This window comes from Enoplosus armatus, chromosome 14 (assembly GCF_043641665.1).
Source record: "Enoplosus armatus isolate fEnoArm2 chromosome 14, fEnoArm2.hap1, whole genome shotgun sequence".
NCBI lineage: Eukaryota > Metazoa > Chordata > Actinopteri > Centrarchiformes > Enoplosidae > Enoplosus > Enoplosus armatus.
Genome location: NC_092193.1, coordinates 12,603,776 through 12,631,722, shown reverse-complemented (window position 1 = coordinate 12,631,722; position 27,947 = coordinate 12,603,776).

Here is a 27,947-nt window from a genome sequence, read left to right as displayed (position 1 = left end):
TGTTTTTCTCAATGTCAGAACAACTTACTTTTTCTACAAACAGTGAGAAATTGCTCTCTGTAAATAATCCCCATTACAAGGCTTTGTGTTTGATTGAAAAAAAAAATCCATATCTGGTTGCTGAATAATTACAAACTCTTAGTTTGTAGTGTGGAATAATCTCATTTATTCTAATAAAAAGAGGGCAGTCTGCCCCTTCTCAGATGTGAGTTTGTTCTTTGTGTTGCAGACCTGATTTAGAAAATATCATAGATAGGTCTATATAATTTAGACCAAATTCATGTTCATGTAGTGCAGAAACAATTAGTTAATAAATTAATTGCCAACTATTTTGATGATCGTGAAATCTTTTAATGAAATCAATCAAAAATTGACAAACATTGTCTAGTTCCAGCTTCACAAATGTGAGAAGCTGCTTATATTGATTAAACAAAGTCTTTTTTAAACAGTTATCTAAATAAAACCATTGGAAAGGTTTAGAGGGGAAATGTCTCTTTGCTGTAACAGCTAACAACTCATAGACATCTGAAAGGTGCCCCAATTAGACATAGCTTTTTTATAAGTGGTCACAAGGCAAAAATACAAGTAGTTGTTTTATTAAATACAGCTTGTATTTTATAAGCTCATCATGTGTTTTTATGTTAAATTTGAAAAACAACTCGTAACTATAGCTGTCAAATAAATGGAGTGGAGTAAAAAGTACAATATTAACCTTTGAAATGTCATGGAGTAAGTACAAGTACCTCAAAATTGTACCTAAGTACAGTACCTGAGTAAATGTACATAGTTACTTTCCATTGGGTATTTTGATAATCAGTTAATCATTATAATGTTCTCTGGTTCCAACTCCTCCGATGTGACTGTTTGTTGCTTTTCTTTGTCTTATGTGATAGTAAAGTGAATATATCTGGATTTGGGATGGTTGGTCAGAAAATACAAGACATCTGATGACACCACTTTGGGCTGCAGGACATTGTCATGGGACTTTTTTTCACAATTTTCTGAGAAAACCGTTTTATAATCGTTTTGTTGGTGATCAGGAGATTAATTAATAATGAAAATTACTGTTAGCTGCAACCTAAAATATTTACAGAAACCTGACAGGATCTGATGGAGGGGCAGCTTGGCTCAGCCTGAATGTTCCCCGTCGTGTAAGCTTGGGTTGGGCTTAAAAACATGACAGAAAAATACTCAAAATAAGCCGCAAACACCAGAGCTGACTAGAGGGGACATTATTGGGGGTTTGAATAAAGCTCTTAATAAAATAGGCGTTCTAATTAATGAAGCATCATTCCTTGAAGGCTCTCACTGGTAACAGCTGAGAAAGTCCACTTCAGAAGGCTGCCATGTAATGTCATGCTATCTATCCGGCTCTGCAGTACATTTTGATTATCTATCAGTGTGAAGACTCAGTTGTTTCAATGACATGACTGCCCCGCTCCCTGATGTCTGCCAAATGAAAACAGAACAGTGCCATCCCCAGAGGAGCTTAATGATCCACAAACACCCCAGTGCATGCAAACACAGCAAGGCACACACACAACCTCACACAGAGACAGCAGCTTATTGATCACTGTCAGATCTGTCTATAGACTGGAAACAAGCCTCTAAGCAACACAAAAATTAGGACACTGATGATTTGTTAGTTAACGCAGTCAGGGCTGACACCCACCCACACACACATTCACCACACTGTCCCTCATTTTGGCACACTTACACACATTCAGAGAGAATCGCCAATAGCCCCAAACACACTCACTCTCACACACAAATGCAGACACAGTAATTGACTGATATGGAACAGTGAACAAGGAGTTTTTGTCTGTTTTTGAATTATGTCTGGCGCTGGACAATTCTGGATGAGTCTCTGGCAGAAAAGACAGTGTGGGTGTCTGAGAGAGAAAGACAGAGGACAAGGGAAAGAGAGAATCAAGCATGGCAACTAGAAAACATTCAGGCGGAGAGGGGTGAACCGTGTGAACCTTATAACTCCCGCAGGTCTCTATTGTGCTGCACAAGAGCCACATTGGTCGGACAAAGCCATAAAATATGAACACACCAGCAGTAAATGAAGCAATTGGTCTCAGCCAAAGTGGAACCAAACAACTTCAGTTGTCTGGACGAGGCATCTCGAGTTTTTGGACGGTAGTTGGATGAGCCCGCCTGCCTGTCTGGGCAAAGAACTAACTGTGACACTGTGTGTGAAAGAAGGCGCCAGAGAAGTGAAGAGAGAGGCGGGGAGGCAAGGAGTTAAAGATTCAATGAGAAAAAGAGGGTGTGAGAGAAAGAGCGAGGACAGATGCTGTCTCTGTGACTAACACCGGTTGTAACTAACAGCCAAATGGCACAAAAAGAACAAGGGAATTAGTGTCCACAGTCACCAGCATTAACAGGTTGTTTCAGGTATGTGTATGAGCAGAGAGCGAGATTAAAACGAGACATGAAGCAATTATCTAAATTGGTTCGACAGGACTGAGCTGCAAATGATTCTAATTTTTAAAAAGAAAGTGTTGGCAGTATTTTCATTTAGTCTCTTGAAGCGCTTTGTTATCTTTGAAGTGTTTTCAGCTCCTTGCTTTTGCAGTTTACATTCATCTTTCGCCACTGTGTTTTCACATAAAATGGTTCATTCCCAACTCTAACATTAATTTTGTTCCCTGACTTTAATTGTAAAAAAAAAAAAAAAAAAAAAAAAAAAACATTTTCAAGCATATAGGTATCTGCATTTGTGCAAATAATGACTATAATCTTAATAGTGTGCACTGTAGGTTACACAAGCAATACAAATATAAATCAAATTCTACCCAGTTCTGCACAAATAATGGACATAAAGCCACCGCAACCTTAAACCTCCACAGCCCTGTCAGATGAGTTCAAGTACACCTTCATGGACACCACCCATCATGTATTCCTTTGAATATATTTTAACTGGGATGTTATTTAACACTATTAATTGTATTATTGTATAATTATTAATTTAAAAAGTTAGCTTATGTACTATAACCAACCACCAGTGGAAGAAGCTGGACAACTTTTAGCTACAAATTTTGATTTTGTGGCTTGCTAGCTGGTTTCCCACTTTCAATCACAGCATGTGGTGTTCAGGCGTTACAACTGATTCAGGCTGGTGGGCGGTGTGTCCCGTGCAGCCACCTTATCATAGCTGGTTATTGCGACAAAGCACCAAAGACTTATCTATCACATCAGTCTTCATCATAACTTCACACATATTTCAGTTCTAAAATCTAAAAACATTTTTGATGATGAAAATCTAAAAGCGAAAATCTCGAGACTACATCGTGCCTGTATGTGTAATATCACCATGGCAGATTTAAAACGTGAACCTGAAACAACTGAAACCTGTACAATTTCCGCAAGGGATCAATAAAGTATTTCTGATTTCTGATTTCTGAAAACTGTGAAACAAAACATGGTGCACCATTGCTTTTAATAGTATTATGCGAGAAGAAATGTGCGTCAATTTAATTCACTTGATCTTCATTTACAACAGTTATGTTGAAGCCTCCTATCTCACCTCTTCACATGTGAAATTAAAGTCTGGCTGTCATCTAAATTCTCATCACAAACACTGGAGGTTTAAGTTACTCTCAAGATCATGAGGATCATTTGAATGGATTTCTTTTTGTGTGCTCCACATCAGCCAGAGCAAATCAAACGCACCTAAAGTGTCCCTAAAGAGGAAGTCAAACACAATATTCCCTGGCAGGTGATTTGCAGGAGAGACGTTATGCAACCCCTGAAAACACACAGGGTGCACATACACACTCACTTACACACTCTTGCCTCCTAGATTTCATTTCATTGTCTCCATACAGCCATGGCCTCTACACCCCAGTAGGTTTTAATACTCGCTGATTGCACCTTTGTGTGGTTATATTGACAATTACAGTCAGTTTGGGCAAAATCAGTGACCTTTGAATTAGTTTGGAGTGAAGTAGAGTGAAGGGCAAAGACAGAGTGGAAAAACTGCATATGTCTGTGTATGCACTTGTATGTTAACACTTACTGCATATGTATGCATGTGCAAACAAACCTGTGCATATTTCGTATAATCTAAATCCACTAAAATAGGTCACATATGCAAGGTTCTGCGTGAAAGACAATGGCAGAAGTGCTAGAGTTAACAAACGGTGAATGCAGAATCTCCCATGTTCTGTTAATGTGTGATTTCACCCAATTTCAAGCTTGGCTGCCTCAATAAGATTCCTGCATCCCATTTAAACGTTCCTCCAGAAATAACATTTATCCAATTTGTTTCATGGCTTCCTGCTTCCATGCTCTCGTCTCACACATGCCTGTGGCAGCCAACTGGAGTAGTTTGGATCGTCGAAAGTAAAGCCAGGTTGTGAAGAAAGGGAATATTTGGTCCACTCTGGGAAACATATTGGTGGGGTAATCCAGCATGACATGCCTGGATAATATAGGAAATGTGATATTTGTGACTTGAAATTAAATGTTCTACTAACAATATGTAATACTCGTGTCATGTATTATGTATATCTTACACTAGTGTGACAGTTATAGCAAGGAAGGTTTGCTTTTTGCTGATACCTTAAGATTTCAGGCGTTCACTTAAATGTATCAGGCAGGTAATGACCATGCTCACGTTTTTAGTCCCCTTTGGCCTGCTGTTCATCCCTCCCTAAGAATAGCACATCACTGTGCCAAACACCTATTCATTCAGCATTTTTTTCTGGCATTACTTCCCTCTGAGTGACCACGGATGGTGCTGCTGGATGCGAAACCCACCGCTGTTTTCAGGCACGGGGCCTATCTCAGCAGCAACACACGGCAAAAGACAGAATCCATCCAGCTAACAACAGCAACTGTCCCTATTCTGCTACATTCCCTGCGCTGCTCATGTTGCTAATTAGAAATGAACTGGGTAATTAACCACCTTGTCTCATTGTTTCGAGATGGAATATTTCTCTCTCCCACCATGCAATGCTTTTGTTGTCAACTTACAATGACAGCTTTTTTTTTTCTATGCATCCCTCGCTCCAATTTGAATTACCAACAACTCAAAGGAGTCTGTATTCAAAACCGTCCCAAACTTGGGATGGATGGAGATGAGGCAGAAAGGAGGAAGAAATAGTAAAGCTTGTAATCTGTGATGGTTTTCTGCCTTATCGCAAAACACAGCTCTCTCTTTTGACACAACAACTTATCTCTAGTTACTGCAGAATTTTCACTTAGAGCATAAGAAAACAAACAGAGGCTCAGTGTTTTGTTGTGCAGGAAAGACAATCTGGGGTGTTCTCCATTGTTGAGTGGGTTTGGCATTTGTGGGACAAGTGTGGACAGTTATTTAGTGATACGCCTAGCACACAAAGCGTCAAAAGGCAACAGGTTAAATTTAATGTTAAGAAAGTGGAAAGTTCCTAACTTTCCTTCTTTTGTGGGTGCTATTTAAAATCCTTTCTACAAAGATTAGGTTTGATTCAATGGTTTGATTGGACGCATGTTTAAAACAGGTGCTGTTGTCAGTTGATATACACCAATACAGGTCATTTATCACAAGATTTATCAGCACAGGGGCATTGTGCGCTGGTGAAATTACATGATCATACAATCTTAACCACAATATAAAGTATCAGTAGTCATACGAAAAACATAAAATAACAATGCTCTCCTTCATAAAAGATGATGGCCATCTTCTAACATCAACTGGAAAAATTCCCGGTGCTGTACAAATGACATTTTGGCATCACTCACTACTTTTTATTTCACCTACAAGGGATCAAGGCCAAATGTTTTTTACTAAAAGACTGGCAAAGCAGTAGAAAAAAAAAGTTTTATGTTATGGAAAGTAATGATCACAGTACTTTGCCTGCATTTAAGGGTAGAGATAAAGCCTGCAGTGATAATAAGGATCGTTTTAATGAGGAATGTCTCTGAATTTCAGTTGTGAAAGATGAGCTTTGAATTACTGTCTTTTTTAAGCCCGAGGATAGTTTGGTCTCACTTCAAACTGTAAGAAGACTTTGACACAATCTGAGACTGGCGCTTTGGAAGAAGTGGGGAAAATGATTGTAAAAGCACCAAGAATGATTTTGCAGCAAAAGGAGACCTTTTCAGATAAATATATAGTTTTTGACCTCTAGTAGTGCTGTGAAGATGTGTCTATGAGTGGATCCCTGTTTTGTTTATCTCGTGCACGCACATACACCCGGGTGACACGATACACAGTCCTGCTAATGGTGTGGCACTATTCCTCTGATCAACAGGCGGCAGTATCATGCCAAGATATGCCTCTATGCACCAATAAAGGCAGAGAAGAAGACTGTCTGCTAGTCACTTTGCAAATGTTTTATGAGGAAGGAAATGCACTCGACATGGATACACACAGTGCGTTTCAGTGAGTAACACAGAATGTAAACGTGACTTTTGTCAATTTACAAGAAAACTCCACAGGGCCTCTTTACAGTGGGATGACTTGTTGGTTTGTGGTAATTTTTGCATGTATATTAGAGAACTGGTTTAACTACAGTATCTCAAAAGGAGAAATAATAAAATAATACATTCTTGAACTGTAACTAATGACATTACCCAGACACAAGAAGGTTTATGATCAAGTCTATAATTAGATTTTAAAAAAAAACATTTCGGCTTTGTTTTTCATTCCGATTTGAACGAGCCAGTGAAATATTTTTCAATGAGTTCTTCTGATCTGTGTCCAACAAGCTTGATTAGAACAATGTTCTCTGCCAATTTTGGCCAACAGAATAAAAGCCTTGAAAACTGACTGTAAAGTGTGACAATGAAAGTGAAAAAGAGGGAGAAAATGGGAGGAAATGTGAGGGACAGACAGACGGACAGAAAGAATGAGAAAAGAATAGCTCATTGTGTGTGCTCTCTCTGGGTGGACAGTCTTGTGTAATGAGAAATATTAACATTGCCAGAGTCTTTTGGTCTTGTTATAAAAAAGAGCATCATGTCTACACAAAAGAGTGCCCCTAAAATCCATCCGACCAATGAATGGCCTTTACAAGGAAGGCAGTGCAAAGGGAGAATCTGTTCACATACACTTCAGTTAATCCTATTGAAAGCAAAATGAATAATTTTGCCTGAAACACACATTAGTACAACAAAACCTCATCTCCTAATAGGTGGGTGTGTAGTTCTAAAGCAAGAAAATGAAAGGCACAGAAAAGGCCCTCCTTTCTTATGGGTTACTATGGTGGAAGAAATATTCAGATCCTTTCTTTAAGTAGAAGTAGCTACACCTCACTGTAGAAAGACTCTATTACAAGTAAAAGTCCTGCAATCACAATGTTAATAAAGTAAAAGTACTGAAATATTATCAGCAAAATATACTTTTTGTTTAGAAGTAAAAGTGTTTAGTTTACACTCTATTACTGCATTATTATAACTGATGCTTTGCTTTAATGTTTAAGCAGCATTCTAATGTTGGATCTGAGGTGGAGCTCATTTTAACTCTTATATAATGTTGGGAAGTTTTTTATCAGCCAATCATTTCTTTTACATATAAACTCTATTATCACTTACAAATCAAATGAAAGGATTATTATTTAAATAATAATAATAAAAGTCAACTAAACAGTGGAAATAGAGACTAGCGCTCATAAATAGCATATATTGCTAACTGTCTATTTATTGCAAAGATACATATACATGCAAATATGGAGTTTCTGATTCTTAGCTGAAATGCCTCCTATCACAAGACCCCCTGCACCTACTCTAATATTTGCTTTTAATCTCTTCGGAGCTGTATCATCTCCTGAGCTAACAGCTACTTATTTTTCCCTGTACTCCAGCAGATGTGTAAACTGTTTGTGTCAATTTTTCTTGCTAACAAAACATTATTGCATTATTCATCCATTTCCTTCCACATGGCGGGCATTTGTCTGTCTGTTTGTGAATGGTAAACAGAAACCACACAACCAGTTGTGTTTGTGGTGATGTTGACATTTGCACACCAAAACTCAAACAACAAAGAAACATCTCTGCATCCCAAGTTGCATTTAAATGCATATTAGCGTCTGTTGCATCATCTCTTTCAGTTGCTGGAAGTCTCACCCTGCCGATCATAGTGTAGAGCTATACAGCCTCAGAGAACGGATGTTTTTCTATTTCAATGCAGCAGCAACCCTTTCTTTCTAATTACTGATCATTTTGTAACTGCAATATTCAAATGTTATTTTCACAGTGAAAGGAATAGGAATAGGAAAGTTGAGCATGTCTGGATAAAGGTCAAGACTAACTACTCTAGAAAAGAGTTTCAATCAGTAGTTGTTTGCAAACACAACAGACAGCTGTATGTTGGTTATAAATCTTTAAGTTCTTGTCAGGATTGTGAAAAGCCTTTTTTTGATGGATATCTAGATGGAAGTGACGCTCGACAGAAGGAGTGTGACAGTTGTAACCCTCAAGGTTGAAGCTCTTGCAGCACCACAAAGACTTTGTGCAGCAATGAGCGAATTTCCACAAAATCGAACGTGAGCTCTGTGTGTGATGCCAGTGAGTCACTGTTATCACTCACAACCACAAGAAAAAAAAGATTTTCCAAACCTCAATCTCTTTATAAAAGAAAAACAATTTCCGACCAGCTTTAGCTTCCCTTTCAAGCAAAGACTATCTAAATATGACACAAAAAAAACATCTGTACTGTATTTCCATTTGTCACCTTCATACAACCCTAACCCTTCAACTATTCTGCTCTTTGTGAAGTGATCAGAGTTCAACTCTTTAAGACCTGTTGGCTGAATGATGCATTCACAAAAACATGTGGCCTCAAAAGAGCACATCACCTACAAGAATGGATACAATCATTTTTTTCAGTATAAAAACCAAAGTATTTCAAATGTGTTCAAACACAACATTTCTCCATTGTACATGATGACTTTGTTTTGTTTTAAATATAGTCAGGATGTTTTCTACACAATGGAGAGACTGAGAAGAGAAGAGAAGAGAAGAGAAGAAGAATCTCAGCAATATGATTAAATCCTTCATGATGTGGTGGCACGACCCTTTCTTCAGTAATGAAGAAGAGTCATGTTAAGAACAAGTCAATTAGATTACTTAACCACAGAGCTTCTGAGGACAACGCACATATGACAACACCATCATAAAAGCATAAATGAAAATAATATGAGCTTTAAAAGATCTCTTAGGAAGACTGGATGGCTATTCATCACATGTGGTTGATTGTTTGTTAACCTGGAATGTCTCTGAGTTGGAAAGATGTAATTTGCCACTTTTAAACCACAAAAGCTTCAAGCTGTCGCTGTGACTGACTCGCTGACATCACATCTCCTGATAATTAATGATTGAACAGTAACATGAGGCACTTTACGGGGCTTAACTTACTCAACAGAGGTTCAGCTGTAAGGGTTCATCATTAAGTGAGGATCCATGACAGTAGACAAAAGTTTAATAACAGCTTTCACAGCAGCACTGCTGTTAAATTGCTCAAGTTTAGATGGTGGTTCTCTGCAGGAATATTCTGCTATGGCAGCCTGATGGGACATTTCACCTACAATTTTGGATTAGCATTCACAGAGGCCAAGATAGACTACTTCAGGGTGTTGTGGGAAATACAATGATCTTTAAAAGATAATTATTTTAACTGGAGCAATAGAGTTGCCAAGCAAGAGGAGCCACTGGTTCATAAAGTATTCATTTAATGGTTTCCTCAATGAAACATGGGAGTCTCCTGGATAATTTACAATACTATAGATTTTCTGTCAATTTTGTGAAGCATATCAGAGGAGCAACTTAGTGTAGCTGTGTGGCTAATTCAAAACGCAATGCATTTGGGAAGAAAATGCACAATTTACCCAGTAAGTGGACTGATTTAAACTGCTGAATGTTTTCTACTTTCAGGTTTCTAGTGTAATATTTCATCTCCTGCTCGCCATTAGTGGTGTATGCAACTTTAACCTTCGTGATTACATGTTGTTTCTGACCTTGGGAGTCATAGCTGACTTCTCCTCTTACATTTCTATGTCTTGGACCTTTGCTGTTGCTCATCTTTTGTACTGATGAAGACTTTCATGCTCTTTGAAGCCTTGGAAGTACAACTACATGTCACATTACATGTTGCAAAAAAGGAAATGGACTTTTACCTCTTTAACCGTAGACACCCGAAATTACTCCTTCCACAACACTATGGACAGTTTGAGGACCAATGACATGGTAGGCTTTAAGCTACAACTGGTGCAAACCGCCGCATATATTAATTTTCCTGCTATTGATTTTACAGTGGTTCTTTACGCATGGACTGCTCTGGTAGCCAGCTGTGATAGCGTAACAGCAGTACCTAAAATACACGCACTGGCATGAAAGGTAAAACAGCTTCCTGCTTTTTCTGCTTTCTGCTGTAATGTGTGGTGTGTACTCCACCTGCCCACACAGATGTGAGCAAAACAACACTGGCAGAAACAGACAGGCACCCACACAATCATACATTTGCATTACTAAACTAATTTCTTCACTATATTTATTAACAAACCAATAATCTTACTCTTATTCACATGTACCTGTAATTGATTCTGTAAACTGTAAAACAAACCTTATTTTAAGTCCTGCTGGTTCATTTTAAAAAGGAGGGGCCCCCCTTCACACATACACAAGTGTCCTAAATTGCACAAGCAGTACGTGATTGTTTAGTTTTAAACTCTTACACAGCACATTACACTCACACACACAATCATAATCTAGGACACACATTCTCATTCCCTTCGATTGCTCTGTCAATTACACGGAGGAAGTCAGGGAGGAAGAAAATGAAGGGAGTCAACAATGCATGGAACATCGATGTGTCCAACCACCACTGTCTGTTTAAGTGGAATTGACTTCTGCTCATTTCCCAAATTAAGCATATTTGACTGGCCCACCGCTGCAGGGGCTACAGGAAGCACAGGGACAGAGAGGGAGACTCTCTCACACACACACACACACACACACACACTACATTTCTCTGCAGGGAATCAATGATGTCTGCTTAATTATTGGGTGAATTTAATCAGCGGCACAGCAGTACTTACTGCCTTGTGACCCAGTAGCTGTCAGGAAGTCATTCGGCTTCCAACAGTTAGTGTTCGAATACCATCGCAATAATTAAGAGTACAACTATTTAATTGTTCCAGAGGTGTAGAGGTAACAGAAAAACTATCTCTGCATTGTGGTGGCTCTGTGCTCAGCGATTCAGCTACAGGTATTTGACTGCAGCTGGACATATTAATTGTTTTTGTGAAAAACATTGCTTCAAATGGCACAAATCCCTGTGACCTAGACAGCAGGGTACTGATTAATGATGCATGATGTCTGGATTAGTGTCTCAAAACAGTTAATTAACATGCCTAGCGTGCTGAACTGTGTTCTCATATGTCAGTGTATTATTATCAAGATAAACTGCTGAGATTATTGGTCAGCTTGCTTTATTTTGCATTTTATCCTGCCTTGCTTTTTTCAGTTTTGTATTATTTATCTACCTTAACTTTTGCAATATCTCTGCATCCAATAAGTCTGTGTTTGCCCTGCAAAGCCAAGATTGAAAATGTTGTTCAGAGCACATACTTGTAAAGGTCGTGTTGAATAGTGATTCCTTGTGATATATTAAAAACTGTTCTTGTTGTGAAACCCCACAAATGTTATTTGATGCTCTAGTATTCGTATATATGTGAAAATGGGTAGAATTTTATGGATTTTCTATTTGTCTACACTGTAACTGCATTTTACTCTGCCATGCTTATTCATTTAAGCTACACGCAGACTGCTGTGGCTGAAATACAGTGCTGATAACAAGTGAAAGCAGATGAACAAGAAAAACTGCTTCACAAAGCTACAGGAGTCTCTTCATGACACATTTCATCCAGCCTCCAAAATACTCAACTTACTCCAGTGGGGTGCGTTGAGAATCTTGGCTCTGTTTTCAATGATGGTTTCATTTCTATTTTTTCGACAGTAAGAAAAAAAGGAACACTCAAGAGCCTGAAGAGATCCATGAAAAACTTGTTCTAAACCAAGAGCTACCCTACTTCAAGCTAAGCTTTCTTTGACATTTGACAAACATTAGTTTGAATTTTTTTTTTCAAAGCTTAAAGGATACTATTTTGAGAAATACAACAACATGCCTGTGCGTTAAGTATGCAGCTATAGCTAGGAGGCGTCTAGCTTAGCTTAGCATAAACCCTGGAAGCAGGGGGGGGGGCAAAATCTACCAACCAGCATCTGTAAAGCTCACAAATTACAACATTGCATTCTGTTTATTGTTCAAAATACAACCACAAAACAAGAAGGTGCCGTTGAGAACAAAGGCTAAAACAATGGAGATAAGTGTGCATCTTTTTTTCATTCACTCCATACACTAACAGAAATGTAATAACAAGAACTTGAGGTTGTAAAGGGAGTCATGTAGTGTATTTTTGATGAACAGTTTATCTGTACATGAGAATGGCATCCCTCTTTTCCTCTAACTCTCGGCAAGAAAGCGAATAGATGTATTTCAAAAAGGTCAAACTATTCCTTAAAACATGACACTGTGGTTTTCTGGCTAGTACTCTACTTGCTAATAAAATTAGAGCACCCTATGGCTTAATAAAGATAGAACAATAAATATTTTGTTGGCATCAACTACAGCCTCTTTGAGTATTTCACATACGCGATTAAAGACTAATGGGGAGTTTGGATCCCAGACCACAAAATCAGATGATGGTGACTGTTTTATAGTCCCTCATTCAAAACCTCATCACTTAAACAGTCCAGAGAAAAAAATACAACAATTAATTTATAGACATTGATGCAACAGAAGCATCTGCTGAGCTTTAAACAAAACATAGTCAAACAGTGTGCAAAGGCAATAATACTGCATCCAAATCATGTGTCGTGCTGTAACTGTTCCATAACCCCTGGGGCACCTTATTGGATTTCAGATGGTAGCTCTGTCCTATGAAAGTAGGTTGAAAAATGTCTCATCACACTCCAAAGGGATAGATATTGATTGGAAGGGATCAATGGAAAGTCTGTAGAATCCGGGTAATATCATCAAGGTTTGGGCTGCATCAAAACAACAAACAGAATACAAAGCATGTTTTTTTGTAAGAACTTAGAGACTATATTGATTAATTGTAGATTCCACATAGTAGAATATGAAATTCTCCAAAGATACTGCACAGTAATATGGTACAGGGGGGGTTCCCTCTCTAACAAACCAAGGTTACAGACTCCTATTTGCTATGCACATTTACCAGATAACAGCCAACAGTTTCATTTTGTTTGGTCACCTCATGAAATAAAGGTAGATCCAGCTTCTAAAATCTAAAACTGAGACGCCTGCTAACAGCATTGATCCTGCCCTTGGTTTTATGGGAGCTAGTTGGGCACAGATAATACACTAATACACTTCTTATCTATTTCAATTCTTACAAAGCAATTATATGGGAAAGAGATTTAAATTTAAATGTTGAAAATATTTTAGTTAGTTAGTATCTGTGTGACTTGATGAGGAAGCACACCAGGCAACCTGTAAAATCCAGAACAAACTGGCACTATACTACTGTACTATACAGACATACTCAAGACAGCCACACATATTTATTTCTATTGAAAGCCATATAATAGTGGAAGCAGGACACGCATCGGTGGAGCATACCTAACAGAAATGAGTTCAATAAATAGCTAAATGTAGCTCTACCTGTGTTAGCACTAAACATTACAGACATCCTCCATCATACCTGTATACAGCACATGGCTTCAAACTAATCCTGTAACATGTGACTGCACTTTCCTTTGTGTGGCCTTTACATGGCATGAGGTCCTTTTGCTTGCTTCATGTTTGTTGGTTTTAAGGTCATTTCTGATGTGAACAGTGCAGATCCCCTTGAGGTAACCTAATGATGACAGAGGTGGGCATGTGACCAGAGGACATGGATACAACCTTTTGGAAAAGGTGAAATTTACATGCACTGAGTTCAGATTGTTTAATTGTAACAACGCAGAGATATTGATTAAAATATATCGGTATCCATGCACTATGGAAAAATCAGTGCTGCTCAGTCGAGCCAATTATCAGGTATATCTTGTGCAAACCAACTCGTAACAGGTCTGTTTTGAATATTAAGTGGAAAAAAATCTAATCTATCAGAATGCATATTCTATGGGACTATGCAAATGGGACGACTGGAGCAGTTATAATTGCTCAGTGTGTGCTAGGAATGAAAATGGCTTTTTGTATGAGCTAAGGACAAATTAAGTTAATGACACCATTCTGGTAAATGGCAGACAGATGGAAGGTTCACAGAGACAAATAGCTGTCTTAGTTCTTAATCACATGTGCAATTAACTGGTGTGTGAAGGTGCTGGTTTGATTGGTTTGTTGTAGCCATGTTTCATTTAAAAAGTGTTTTTCAGAGTCAAATTAATCCGTATCCTGGAGCGAGAGCGAGGTACAGAGAGATATCTCTTTTTTACGACCAAAATGAAACTGGAATATAGAACTGCAGTGTGGTCGTGTCATCAACAGGGGTGGAGGTGGGCCGACGTGCACTGTGACACTTACGGGAGTAAAAGTCGGAACAGGACAGCATGCCAGCTGAGATTATGAAAATCTACAGAATGGATTAATTGGATAAAGCTCCCTGTGTACTGTAGCTTTTAATATTCACTGTATGACGTGTGCATGACACGATGTTCCTTGTGCCTAATGCACTTCAAGTCCTGCCAACAGCCCACAGTGGTGTGATGACATAGTGCAGAGAACCTGCAACACTGCACAGTCTGTCACAATCTGTCAGCATGCACATACCATTCATCAGAGTCAGTCATTTAAGTATAATATAGTTTGGCTAAAAGTTTGACTTCATTCTTCAGAATCAGCAAACAGCATCAACCTCAAGCTCAACAACTACTGGTCAAACTCCAGCTAACATTATTCACCTGATACATCCAGCTCAGCCACAAGAAGAGCTACTGTATATACTTGAGACTCGGACTCAAGTCAGACTTAGGTGACAAAAATGAGGACTTGAGGCTTTCCACACTATGTTCTCCTCTTCTTGCTCTACTCTGGCTTTCGATGATGTACTTCAATCATCAGAAAGACGTCTCTGCTCGTGTTTAACACTGGAAATGAAAATGCCAGGTTGTCTTCCATTTCAAACTTTGAGATAAGTTTTTAAACACTTCTCTCCACTTAACTTACAATATGTATACGCAGAGTTGACAGTTTATTAGTACAGTTTGTCTGTTTTTGGGTTGCCAGTTTGATCGGTTAATTAGGAGAAGAGCAGACAGCATGCAGTGTGAACCCCTTTCAATTAAAAGTAAATATATATTTATTTCATGTTACTGTCAGAGCTCTTACACTGATTAATAATCCATTCAGATCATTTGGTTGCTGAAGTAATAAACTATTATTTCACCCTTGTCTGCCTTTTGTCTTTTAGTGAGAGGAAAGACGGGGAGAATGAGAATAGTAGAGAGGAAGAGGAGAAGAACAACAATTTATCTTCTTAGTTTTATCATTTTTATTGCCGATACTACTTTATGCGTTGAGTATCTTCAGTGAAAGTGTAAACTAGATTGCCTCCAAAAAGCCTAAATGTCAAGTTTAAAGAGCTTCACAAGCTACACAAAAAACCTTCTGCAGAATTGTTATTCTTTAACCTTTTCCTCCATCAATGAGACTTTGCAATTAGAAACCAACCCCAAAAATGCAAATTAGACACATTTTAACAGAGTACAGCAGACCTGTGCTTCAGGATAATTCATGTATTCAGGGCACATTTTTGGGGGGACATTTTTTGGCTCTGTGTGCAGCATGACTTCCCCTCTTAAATAAAGGTTACATAAAGACAGAACATTTAGATAAATATCAAAATGATGCAGTGTAGCAGCTTGGACTGAATAGCTTCAGATAATCCCCCAGTCAGCCAGGTATCAAACAACGTCAGCCTCTAACTGCAGCACAGTTGTTGTATAAACAGAGCCAGAGCATATTTACCCTTCAGCTAAAGGTGTCTCTTGAGCCGACATGTTTGTATATCTGAACATCCTTCACAGGTTGCCTGGAGGGGGCTCACGCCTGAACTTTAAGCTTTTTACTTCACAGTAGGGGAGAAAAAGCAACTAGTATCAGAGGTCATCTGGAACACTTCCTTTCCTCGCAGGACATGCACGCAGCACTGTGCACATATATGATAACACACACACGCATTCAAACACACAGGTACACACCAGCACCCAGGGATTTGCACTGTGCAGTAAATATCTTGAAAAAATACGTCTGAAGAGGATGTTGAAAGAGATGGAAGACCTTTACAGACTATTTCCCAGTGCAGACACTCAGGTGGGAAAAGAGAGCGAGAGAGATGAAGAAGGAGGAAAAAAAATGTTGGGGGGGGGGGGTCACAGAGGGAGGGGGATGTGCAGAAAGAAAGTGAGAAAGAGAGAGAGTGAGAAAGACTGATGAGGAAGGGAGAAGAACACCAAATGTTAAGTAGCAGTTGAAGTGGAAGAATTCCAGTTTGGATTCAAGCTCCTTGGCTAATGAGGATCATTAACATGGCCTTGGCTTCCCTAAACGCCAGGGAGGACTGGACAATGGGGGATAAAAATAAAACCTCTCAAGCATATCCCCACAAGATTCATAAGGCGGGCGCTTATAAAAAAAAAAAAAAAAAGATATAGCACTCGCTCACTGCGGAAGGTACTTAATGCAACACCACATGCCATGAGTCCTGGAAAACTGTGATACTTACCCAACAAGAACACTCGGTTGAACTCTGAACTCTTTGGATTCAGTTTGAAGCGCAGTGGCAAAAGAACCAATTTAGATTCCTGCGATTTTACGGATTGAAATAAAGACCAAGGTGAATATCTCTCTACAATGCTCTGCCACACGATATAAATCTTAGACTGAGATCAGTTCAAGTATGTCGTCCCATGAGGGAAATCTGCCTTATAGGTACGGGATGGAAAGGAGAAGAAACGGATTTCCACTCGGCTCAAATGACTGTAAAGCTCACATTTCCTCATTTACTTCAAGAGTGCAGTTCACATTTCTTCCCACATTTTATGATCCTACGAGCTTTGTCATTTTCCCTCTCTCCACTCGCTGTTTAGCACACAGTAAAACAAAGCTCCCACGAGGCTTAATAACCAATCCAAGCCCCTGTCCTGCTTCTATAAATCATTTGTGATATACAGTACACATCTTATTTGAGCACTTCCGACCACGTTTACAGCATGATCAATTGAGCGGTTAAATCAGGGAGTATCAAAACAGTTTGGAAATACAAATGTCTTTCGTCAGTGGTCCAGAATATAGCAGAGACTTGCTTTCTTGGACATCCTGCCATCGATTCCTGTTTTTCATGCTCTCAGCACTGTCACTCTACACCATTGGGGGGCTGCGTATGTGAAATTTACTACATCTCAGGCATTCCCAACCAGCAAATACTGCAAACTTGCTGTTTCATCAGCCCTTCTTCCACATTGCAACTGCTTTTCTTCATCTATTATTTTTTTATTAGAGAGGAGAGACACACTGCGTTGTGTGAGACCCAAGGCGATCAGACAGACTGTGTCTTTATAAGATCACCATAATTGACACATTAATTCGTCTTCTGTTTATAAAATGCTTTGTGGTCAAGAGATCAAAGTGAAGAGCTGTGATGTTCACTGTTAGTATTGTCTCCAGTGTTGGGTTTATTTAAGAAACTCAATTCAACACAACACCTTTTGACAAAAGAACAAAAAACCCAAATAATGCTGCTCGCATTACCCAACTAACAGAGGAGAGCGATAGCACAGTGGCTTGTAAGTGGCTTGTCCATCGCTATTACGTTCCAAACGTAATTATATTTTATCTTTCAATTATTGTAACTCTTAATATCCGAAAAGAAATGAGAACATGTATGAAAACATGGATGACTGACACTGCATTCAAAGTAATTCCCAGTCAACAACCTGCTTGTTTTTAGGGTGTAAGTATATTTGAGTATATTCATTTATTTAAGTCCAAAAAACTTTTCTGTTCTGTGTTTGACAGATTCAGTAAAATCCAAGGCAAACATTATATTATTTCAGGAAAGTTAGTATTCCAGGAAAGATTGATGAATATTGTGATGATGCGGTGATGATACCATACTATACTACTGTAGTAGAGTAATCCCATGGGGAGAATGATAAGAGAAGGAGAGAGGATAGCATAGCATAAAGCAGGTAAGAAAGAAAAGTAACAGTTCACACATTTGTTCAGACAAATGCCCACGTCTGGCTCCTCTGCCTTGGAAACATAAATCAGAGCGATCTACTCAGGATTCATCACACAGGCTGAGACAACAGTACAAGAGGCCGTTGAGTTGCTTCTTGAAAAGATGAACCATGGGTGGAAGGACAGGAAAATGCTCTGCTCACTGATCTGTCTGAGGCTTTTAAATACTTTGTGTGTGTAACAAGTAGAAATGAACAATGTACGCACTAAACAATTATGAGAATTGTTTTCAAATGAATATGACTATACAAAGTCCATGTGGCTGTATCTGAACCATAACAGCGTTAATCTAATTAGTAAAGAAGGAAAGAAACTGTGCTTGTGTGATAGATATGAGTGTTTGAATTACAACTGAAGGAAGAACAAACAAAGATTTCTATCCTCTTACTGCAGTTTCTTTCCTGCTACTGTGTTTAAACCTGTGCAGTATCTGATGGATGATGCATTCGCTAATGAGAGCTGGATATGTCCACATTTAACTGTCTCCCTAACGATAAGTAATGACGGTAGCTTAGCTAACACAATTAACACCGGCGCAGAGAAAAATAAAATTCCCTCAGAATGAAGTATTATGTAAATTATTAATTACCACATAGACGATTGCAATCTTGCTCAGCTGCCCATTGGCACTCAAATAAATGTGAATGATTTGGAAACGGAGAAAGGAAAATAGTGACGATAATCCTGACACAGTGGGAATGTGAGAAAAATTCAACAAATGCCACCTGCTCCTTAAGCAATTTATAGAAACAATTTGCATTTGCAATTTAAGCCGCTAAACACAGGCTTTTATCAAGAATGACTCGCAACAAATGCAAACAGGAAACTACGAACAATGAGAGTAAACATTTGAATAATTTTGCATTTGTTCTAGTCAGTAGGATGTCACTACTATTACATTTTCATATATCTGGTGTGTACAGTTCAATTGTAATGCCCCAGAAAAAACATCCAAATTAAGACACAATTTTCTAAAAAATTGAATGCTTGTCTTCACCATTACAGGTGGTAAAAAATAATATATAAGAGTCTCAGTATATGTATTTAATTTGATTTTCAATCAAATGGTTTCGGCACACTCTCACTCTACATTCAATGAGGGATGCATGTTTTATGAGCAGCAGTTTCCACAAGTTACACTTGTACTCCATGTGTGTGTTTCTGCATATGTACATGTGTGAGAAAGAGAGGCAGACAGTGAGTAATGAACAGATAAGGAGCCAGCGAGAGGTAAAGACAAAGACAGACAATATCTAGGAAGAGGAAGAGAGACGGAGGGAGAAAGTGATCTCTCAGATTCGGTGTCTCAGCTTAATGACACAGGACCCACAAGGGAGCGAGGGAAAGCCAAGCTCTGTGCGAGATATGATGAATCCAGAGAGCGATTACCTCAAGCCTCCCCACTCACAGCCTACGCACACACACACACACACACAGTCATGAAAAAACTGTCTTAGAAATTAACTGCTCAGCTCCTCTGTTTACAAGGAAAATGAATTGGAGTTTTTTTCCTCTCTGTTTTTCACTACTTCTTCCTTTTTCTGTCACTCTGTCATTGTCTCTCTCAGGTCCTGGATATATCACCACAGCTTCCAATATGGTGTCAATACCCAACACTGAATCCCCCAACCTGTTCCCCTGCTGTGACCATGGACAAAATGTCTGGCTGACTTTGACAAATTAAACCAACTCGATATATGGCTATAACCTTCACACGATGACATGAAGAGAAAAAGGGAAGCGGGGGGGGGGGGGGGGGGGGGTGAGTGGGGGGCTGATGGGAAAGGGAGAGGAACAGAGACTATAAGAGAGACGGAGACACATACAGATGGATGATGGGACATATCGAGCATGGCATGGTATTTCCAAACCAGGTACAGCATGAGAATACATGGAGAGATGGTGCCACATATAGACTGACTTTCTAAATGTCACCACAGTTAATAACAAGTCTCTACAGCTGAAACACACACTGAATTATCGGTGCAGGAAAGGTGGTTAATTGGACATAAAAAGCAAACTGTCTCACAACGGCAAAAAAGACAGAGTACTACAGGCATTTGGCAAATGACAACAGTCTGACGGAAAAACACAATGTCATTTTTCATTTTTTCATTTTCCATTAGATGGGGACAACTTTTAAAAGTATTACAACTATATTTACAGTCGACTCAGAGCTAAACAAGTTTAAAGTACCACAGTGTTATCAAACCTCCGTCTGGTCAACCAGCGTCCATTCCTGTTAAATGGGTTGGATTGTTGTTTGAAACCAATTCCCTAAATGTTCATCCAAACTCAGCAGTAACATGTCAAGAAGAAGAAAATGTAATTTAATTTACACATTAACTTCTAAAGAATACACCGGTGGCTTGAGACAAATATGACAGTTGTGATGGATTGCCAAGCCATGACATCAACTCAAATAAATTTTCTCAAAGCAAGCTTTTTTAATGACTCTATCAAATTGCCCAAATGGCTGTAATTCAGAAACGTTTCACCTCTTACAACAAATATCTTCTGCAACACACACATGCACTTTAACTACAAAAACACGCGCACACACGTGAACACACAAACCAGCAAGAGGGGGTCGTTAGGCAGCTATTGTTGTGTTCCTCTCTGCTCAGCATGATAACAGGTTGATTGATACCAAGGTGCCCCAGTTAATCACCTGGCTATGACTATACATGCACACTGTCTTGCGAGTGAGGCACAAACTAAAACAGGAAACAAACAAGAAGACGAATAAATTGTGCATGAGTGAAGATACAGGACTCGCACACATACACTCTTGTCACAAGCAGAACACACCGCTCCCACACAAGCACAAGTTAACTCACCTGCTCTGAGTGACCAGCTGAAAGCTTTCAAATTGGCCTTGGGTAATCTTCTTCCCTCTCGCTCTCTTCACTCTCTCTGTCCTTTTGGCTACCCTCTCTCTCTCTCTCTCTCTCTCTCTCTCTCTCTCTCTGTGTGGCAGTACACAGACGTCCTACGGGCCGCTCACCCTTCCTGTGTGGCTTGGCGTAAGTGCATCGATCTCTCTGGCAAGTGGTACGTGGTCCTGCTGTTTCCACGAGACTCAGATGTGCTCTCTCCTCTCCGCCGCTCACTCTGCCTCACACAGCTGCAGAGGGTAATGTGAGGACGGGCAACGTGGTTGAGTGCTGCTGCTGCTCCTCTCTCTCTCCCTCTCTCTCTCTCCCTCTCTCTCTCTCTCCCTCTCTCTCTCTCTCTCTCTCTCTCTCCCTCTCTCTCTCTCTCTCTCAGGTTGTCAGCTGGTGCGATGCTCACTCCTACTACCTCTTCACTCTGTCACTCCTTGCTGAGATGAACTGCATGCTATCTCAACATCTCTTTTTTTTTTTTACAGTTTCTCCATTGATCCCTCAGTCTTTCTCTCTCTCTCTCTCATTATTGATCTGTGTATCTGTGTCTTTGCTAGTGCAGCCTCTAGTGGCTGCCTTCTCGCCATGCTGCACATAGAGTCAGCATCAAATTTTACTCGCAGGGAACATGAAGCTGTGCTGTGAATTTGCTCCAGGATTTGAGCTGGCACCGTCAGCTAAAAAAAAAAAAAACAGAAGGAAACTAATCATTAAAATATATAAAGCAATACAGCTGACTAGGGCTGCACCAGGTTATTATTTTCAGTATTGACGGGGAGGTGAATGATAATGAAAATAATATATTTCCCAATGCTAAAATAGCTTGTTTAGAGCTGCAAGGATTAGTTGATTAATCGATTAGTCAATCAACAGAAAATTAATCTGCATCTAATTTGATCGTTTAATCATTTTGGTCATTTTTCTCACTTTTGCTGGTTGCAGCCTCTCAAATGTGAGGATCTGATGCTTTTCTTTCTCACATTTCATGGTAATGTGAACATCTTTGGGTTTAACCCTGGTGGTTAGACAAAGCAAGACATTTGAAGACATCAACTTGGACTGTGGGAAAATATAGGTGGCATTTTTTAACATCTTCTGACATTTAATAGACAAAACGATTCTTGAAGAAACTTAACTGTATGAGTACTTTTTTATGCTAAAATAATGATCAGTGGCTGTAAAGTGCATCATTCTTTCGTTTCCACAATAGCTGGAAACAAAAGAGAAAACTCTTAAATTTGTAATGATAACTGATAACTTTTTTTTTGGGGGGGGGGGCAAAAAGTATTTGATAAGTAAGCATGTCATATTAAGCTGATGACGAAGAACACTAAATAAACACAATGCATTTTCAGTGGATGGCTTACATATGGTGTCGAAATTGAACTTGAATAAGTATCGAACATTACAACATTAGTCACTGACAGCCACCTGTTTGCTAATTTGCTAACTTAGCTAATGTTGACAGGTGGCGCTAGACAAGCTTGTTAGCGTTAGCGAGCTCACTTCGGTTAGTAACGTTAGGACTTGTCTGTTATTTAATGGAAAGGGGAACTTACAAAGTTTGGAATTCTATTGGCTTAACAATAAAAATCAGAAAAAAATATGATCCTATAATGAAATCAAAAACAAGTTAACTCGGTTTGCAATATATGTGTTATGGCGGAGGTAACGTAACGTAACGTAACGGTAGCCCTCTGCTTTCAATATACTGAATTTATGTATTTTTTGCCCACTGATGCCTAAATAAACCTGCCTTCCCCAGCTAGGTCACCTGAATTACCCACTCATTTCAATGCTAACGTTAATTAATACTTAACACAAGAATTTTGAGGAAACTCACCAGCGACAAAGTAAAAATCTCAGCAATCTTTCAGAAGAAAAAGTAAGAAAAACACGACTTAATCCAACAATGTGTGCGAGTGATTAAAGTCAATCGATTAAACAAACTCCAAGGCGACACATTCTTCACTGTCACACTCTGGAGTGCTGCTCAGCATCTCTGCGCTCGGTGCTGCCGCCGGTGGCTGGAAGCTGTATTGCAACAATATGGACGCACTTATATTATAGTGATGGTCCTGGATCAGGTATCTACAGTATGTGCCACCCAGCTCACTACTCAAGGGTCAAATACATCACATAATGAGATACAGTAGGAACTTACACGTACACAACTTAAAATTCACATGCCATACAGCTCAACATATACATACATTACATTTACAGTTAACTAATTCAATAATATTAGACCTCCCAGATCCTAACATGTAAAAACACAAAAAGAAGAGTTTGATGTATGAAGTGAATCATGTGGTACCAAGTACAGAAAAATATATAATTAGGCTACAATAATAATTTTACTAATTTGTTTACTGATTTGTATTATTTATAATATTTTCCACAATCATCAATCCCTCTTTAATAACCATTCTAACAAAGCAAAATTAGCATGGCCTGTCTTTTGGATACTTGTTTTTAAATGTACACCACTGACCAGATGTTTTATGGACCAAGGCCTTTTTTTTTATATTATGCCTTCATTGGAAAGCTGACAATACAGAAGCAGACAGGAAATGAGGGGAGAGAGAAGGGGGGGGGGGGTATGACATGCAGCAAAGGTCACATGAATCAAACCATGGGCATTGCAGTTATGTGGTATGCACCTCAACCATACAGCTAGCAGAGCACCAGTTTTTCTGATTATGTCAATACACTAAACTACCATAGGTCTTGTGTCCCTTATGTCTTGCCACATGAAATGCGAAGAGTGCTATGCAACTGTTTTCCTCATCGGTGAAGTGCTCTATATGTTGTTTTGACTGAATGAGAACCAGTTGTCTCATTCTCAGGGAGCATCTTCCCTAACACTGCACAGGAGGTGTAAAAGGATGAATCTATCAGAAGCTCATCAACTGCTGATCAAATGCTGGACTGCAAAAAAAAAAACAATTATGTGAGGAAATGTGAGGAAACTGAAAAGGCCATGAGCTACTTTGCACCAGTGAAGGAAAATATTTGCAGGAAATTGCAGCTGTAGAAGAAATAATCTCAAACACAACAGCAGAAGTGCAGAAAAATAGCATTTTTAATGTTGCTGATTTGTTTGTTGATGTGTTTGTCAGGTTATGATAAAGAAAGCGCCCAGGAGGAATGCTGATGTTTTATTCTTAGTAAGTCACACACGTGTGTACGCATACACACAACTCAACTTGTGCTTACAATCATCAAAACAGGAGTCAAAGCGTATTCACACCACAGGAGATGAACCAAAAATACCTCAGGCTTTCCAACAAACATTATAGATAATAATTGTGAGCTTATGTGGGAAAGAATAATGTGTGGGCACAACGGTGAGATGTTGCCCTAGATAGAGATCCATAGGGTGCCATTAGCCAGGTATAGAAGGAGAACCTGATGCTAGCTGTCACAGCTGATGAACAGACTGTGGAGGAGATCACTGGATGGCTTATGCAGGGATCATAACATTGAGCTAATTAGAAATGCTTGCCAAGAATACCTCTCAAAGATCAACACAGTTAATAAAATCAGACCTCCAGACACGCAGAAGTGTGAGAAAAGTCAAGAGTGTTTTGTTACAATACTCAGATGTATTTTTCACATTCACAGTTTGAAGTAAAGGAAATTGTTATCTACTAGAACTAACCTGTAGTCACAAATTTGAGTAAATCTCGGTAAATATAACAGCAGCCATGTGTAAAAGTCTCTTTAGCCCCTCTAGCGATTACAAATATGTTCTTCATTTAAGAGAAAACCCTTCTTAAATTAATTTTACAGACATTTGATCATGTTTCAAGTTCTTAAGTTTATTTTAATGACAAAGTGTATTAGTAATCATGATGGCAAACTTATATGTGTGTTCAAAAACCTCTCCCATGCTGGTGCCCGGTATGGACATATCTGAAATATATTGCAACTCTTTGCATAAATAGAAGACATAACATAACCTGGAAAACCAGCTGCGAAGACAAAAGCAATGTTTAACAAATGTGCAGGGTAATGATTAATTTTTCCAAAATCTCCTACGCAAGTTCCCACCACCAGGCTCATGAAGATAAAAGAGATGAACACACACACACACACACACACACACACACACACACACACACACACACACACACACACACACACACACACACACACACACACACACACACACACACACACACACACACACACACACACACACACACACACACACACACACACACACACACACACACACACACACACACACACACACACACACACACACACACACACACACACACACACACACACACACACACACACACACACACACACACACACACACACACACACACACACACACACACACACACACACACACACACACACACACACACACACACACACACACACACACTAAATGCATGATCCACAGACGTGTATGTATGTTTTTCACTCTCATGAGGACACATATTTCTTGCACTTAATAAAATGTGATCAAATAAATGGCTGTGTGCTTTTCTCCTGGGGTCAAATACTGACTGAGATCTACTGTACACTTACTTATTTTCATATACAGGGTTAAAACCACCAACATATGCATTGTTTTGTAGCTGCCGCAACTGCTGCTTGTGACAAACATTACAGAATACAACTCACATGCAGAATTCAGTTCATTTATGCATTTATTCCAGAAAAACAAAAAACAGAACTTCAGGAGACATTTCAGCAACAAAAGACAAAGAGCTTAGCAACATAACTCAATGACGCTTCATGCTATCCTCAGCTCACATTCACACTACAATGTGGTGAAACAGTGAAAAACAGATGGTGAGTCTATGACATTTCAGATAAAATGCAGATCATGTAACATTAACCCTTTTTCATTAGAGACTACCATGTCACACCAAGAAAAGTGCTAAAAAGGTGCTATAAATTTCATTTATGAAAAAGAAAAATTAACAAGAAGGCAATCCAACCAGATTTTAAACCTGCAGTATCACTCCCAAAGTTTTGAATTATGTTCAGGCTTGTTTGCATCACTAATGTCTGTAAAGATTTTATTTACAGTTATGGCAGCTCAATATCAGATAAAATGCTTATTCTCGATCACACAAAATATTGAATTATGTATGTGAATATACCTCAAATGTATGTGGAAATAAACTGTGTGGATGGGATCTTTAATGGTGAAGCTGGATACAGTGTGCTGTTTCTTACAGAAGCTTTGCCTCATGATGTCTGGGAGGTTTGTGACAGACTCATCCAAAATCAACCCCCAATTGTGGATCATATACGGGTAAATATCTCTCCAGTGTAATTTTAATGTTCTTGGTGGCACCAAATAAAAGGATCAGCTGTCTTTGGGTGCATGTACACTCATAAACTCAAAGATTCACCCAATCTGAGAAGACTTGCTGTAGTACTGTGAAATAAATCGACATTGTCAATTCCCGGGCTGCAAATGACGGCCGTGATTTCCAAACAGCAGTGGCAATGTTGATTATTTTAAACAGCCATTTCCATGCAGAACGCAATAAAACAAGCTGTACTGTGCCGATCTCAGCACTCACTGCTGCTCCAGTGAGTTTCCGATTTATTTACCTCCTGCAAGAAACATTCATGGAGGAATAAATGCAATGACTTTTCTCATATTGTGCGGCCATTCATTGCATCATTGTCATTTATGGGCCTGAGAAAGTGGACTATTTCATGAAAATGTGATGGAAAGAAATGATTTCAATCACATGTAGATAACCTCAGCCTGTTTCTGCTGTGACCTTGGCTGCTCCCAATATTCTTCTTCCTACTACGTCGTCAAACAAGGCTAAACAGGTCTTATTCTTTATTTATGCCACTGCTTCTAGAGCAAAGCCCCAGGCAACGCTGTTTGTATTTACTTGAGACTGGATGTGATGCCGGACTAAATAAGGCTTTTAATCCCTTTTTTTTAATCAACAACTTGGTCATCCTTAGCACTGTAAGCCCTGTTTTGCTTTGCTGTGGAAAGTGGCGGTCGAGTAAAAAGTCAGCATGCAGCCTATATGGTGAATGAATAATAACACAAGGTATAGTCTGGGAAGCTAATTCCATTTCAGAGCCACAATGGGATTCAAGACAGAATCAATCTTCCTGGGAAATGCAGAAAAAGCAGTAAGTCTGTACTGAATGAAGACTTTGGTTTACCATAAACCAGAGACATCACAAAAGAAATGGTATTGAGTAGTGTTGCTCTGAGTTTACATACTTACTGTGTATGTGTGTGTCTTCCCAGAAGATCAGGGGTGGTGACAGGCGATAAAACCTCCCACACTTTAATCAATAATTCTTTCCCATTGTTAAACATTAGTACTTGAGTTTGCCAATAATGTAATTAAAGTATGTCTGGTGTGTACAGAGAAAAAGAATCCCAACATGTGAACAAACTAGCTAGCAAGCAGAGAAAGTAAATCACACGGTTGGATGGAAATTTGATCTGATAGTGGTGCTAAATGAAAAGTCAAGAGATCATCAAGTTATTACAATTCATCCTGAGGGGGACATGGATGTGTGTATTAAATTTCATGCCAATCCATCCAATAATTGTAGAGAATCAAAACTGTTAACCTCATAGTTCACAAAAGTCAGTGGGGTTCATCCTCTGTGGAAAAACTGAATCCATTAGTAATATATCTGTCAGGACCAAAGTGTTGGACTGACCGACAGACCAACATTGCTATTCTTAGAGCTGTGCTGCTAGCATGGCTAAAAACATTAAAAGTTAAAATAGTTTATTTCCACTGGGGTCCTGGCTGCCCCAAATCCTGATAACA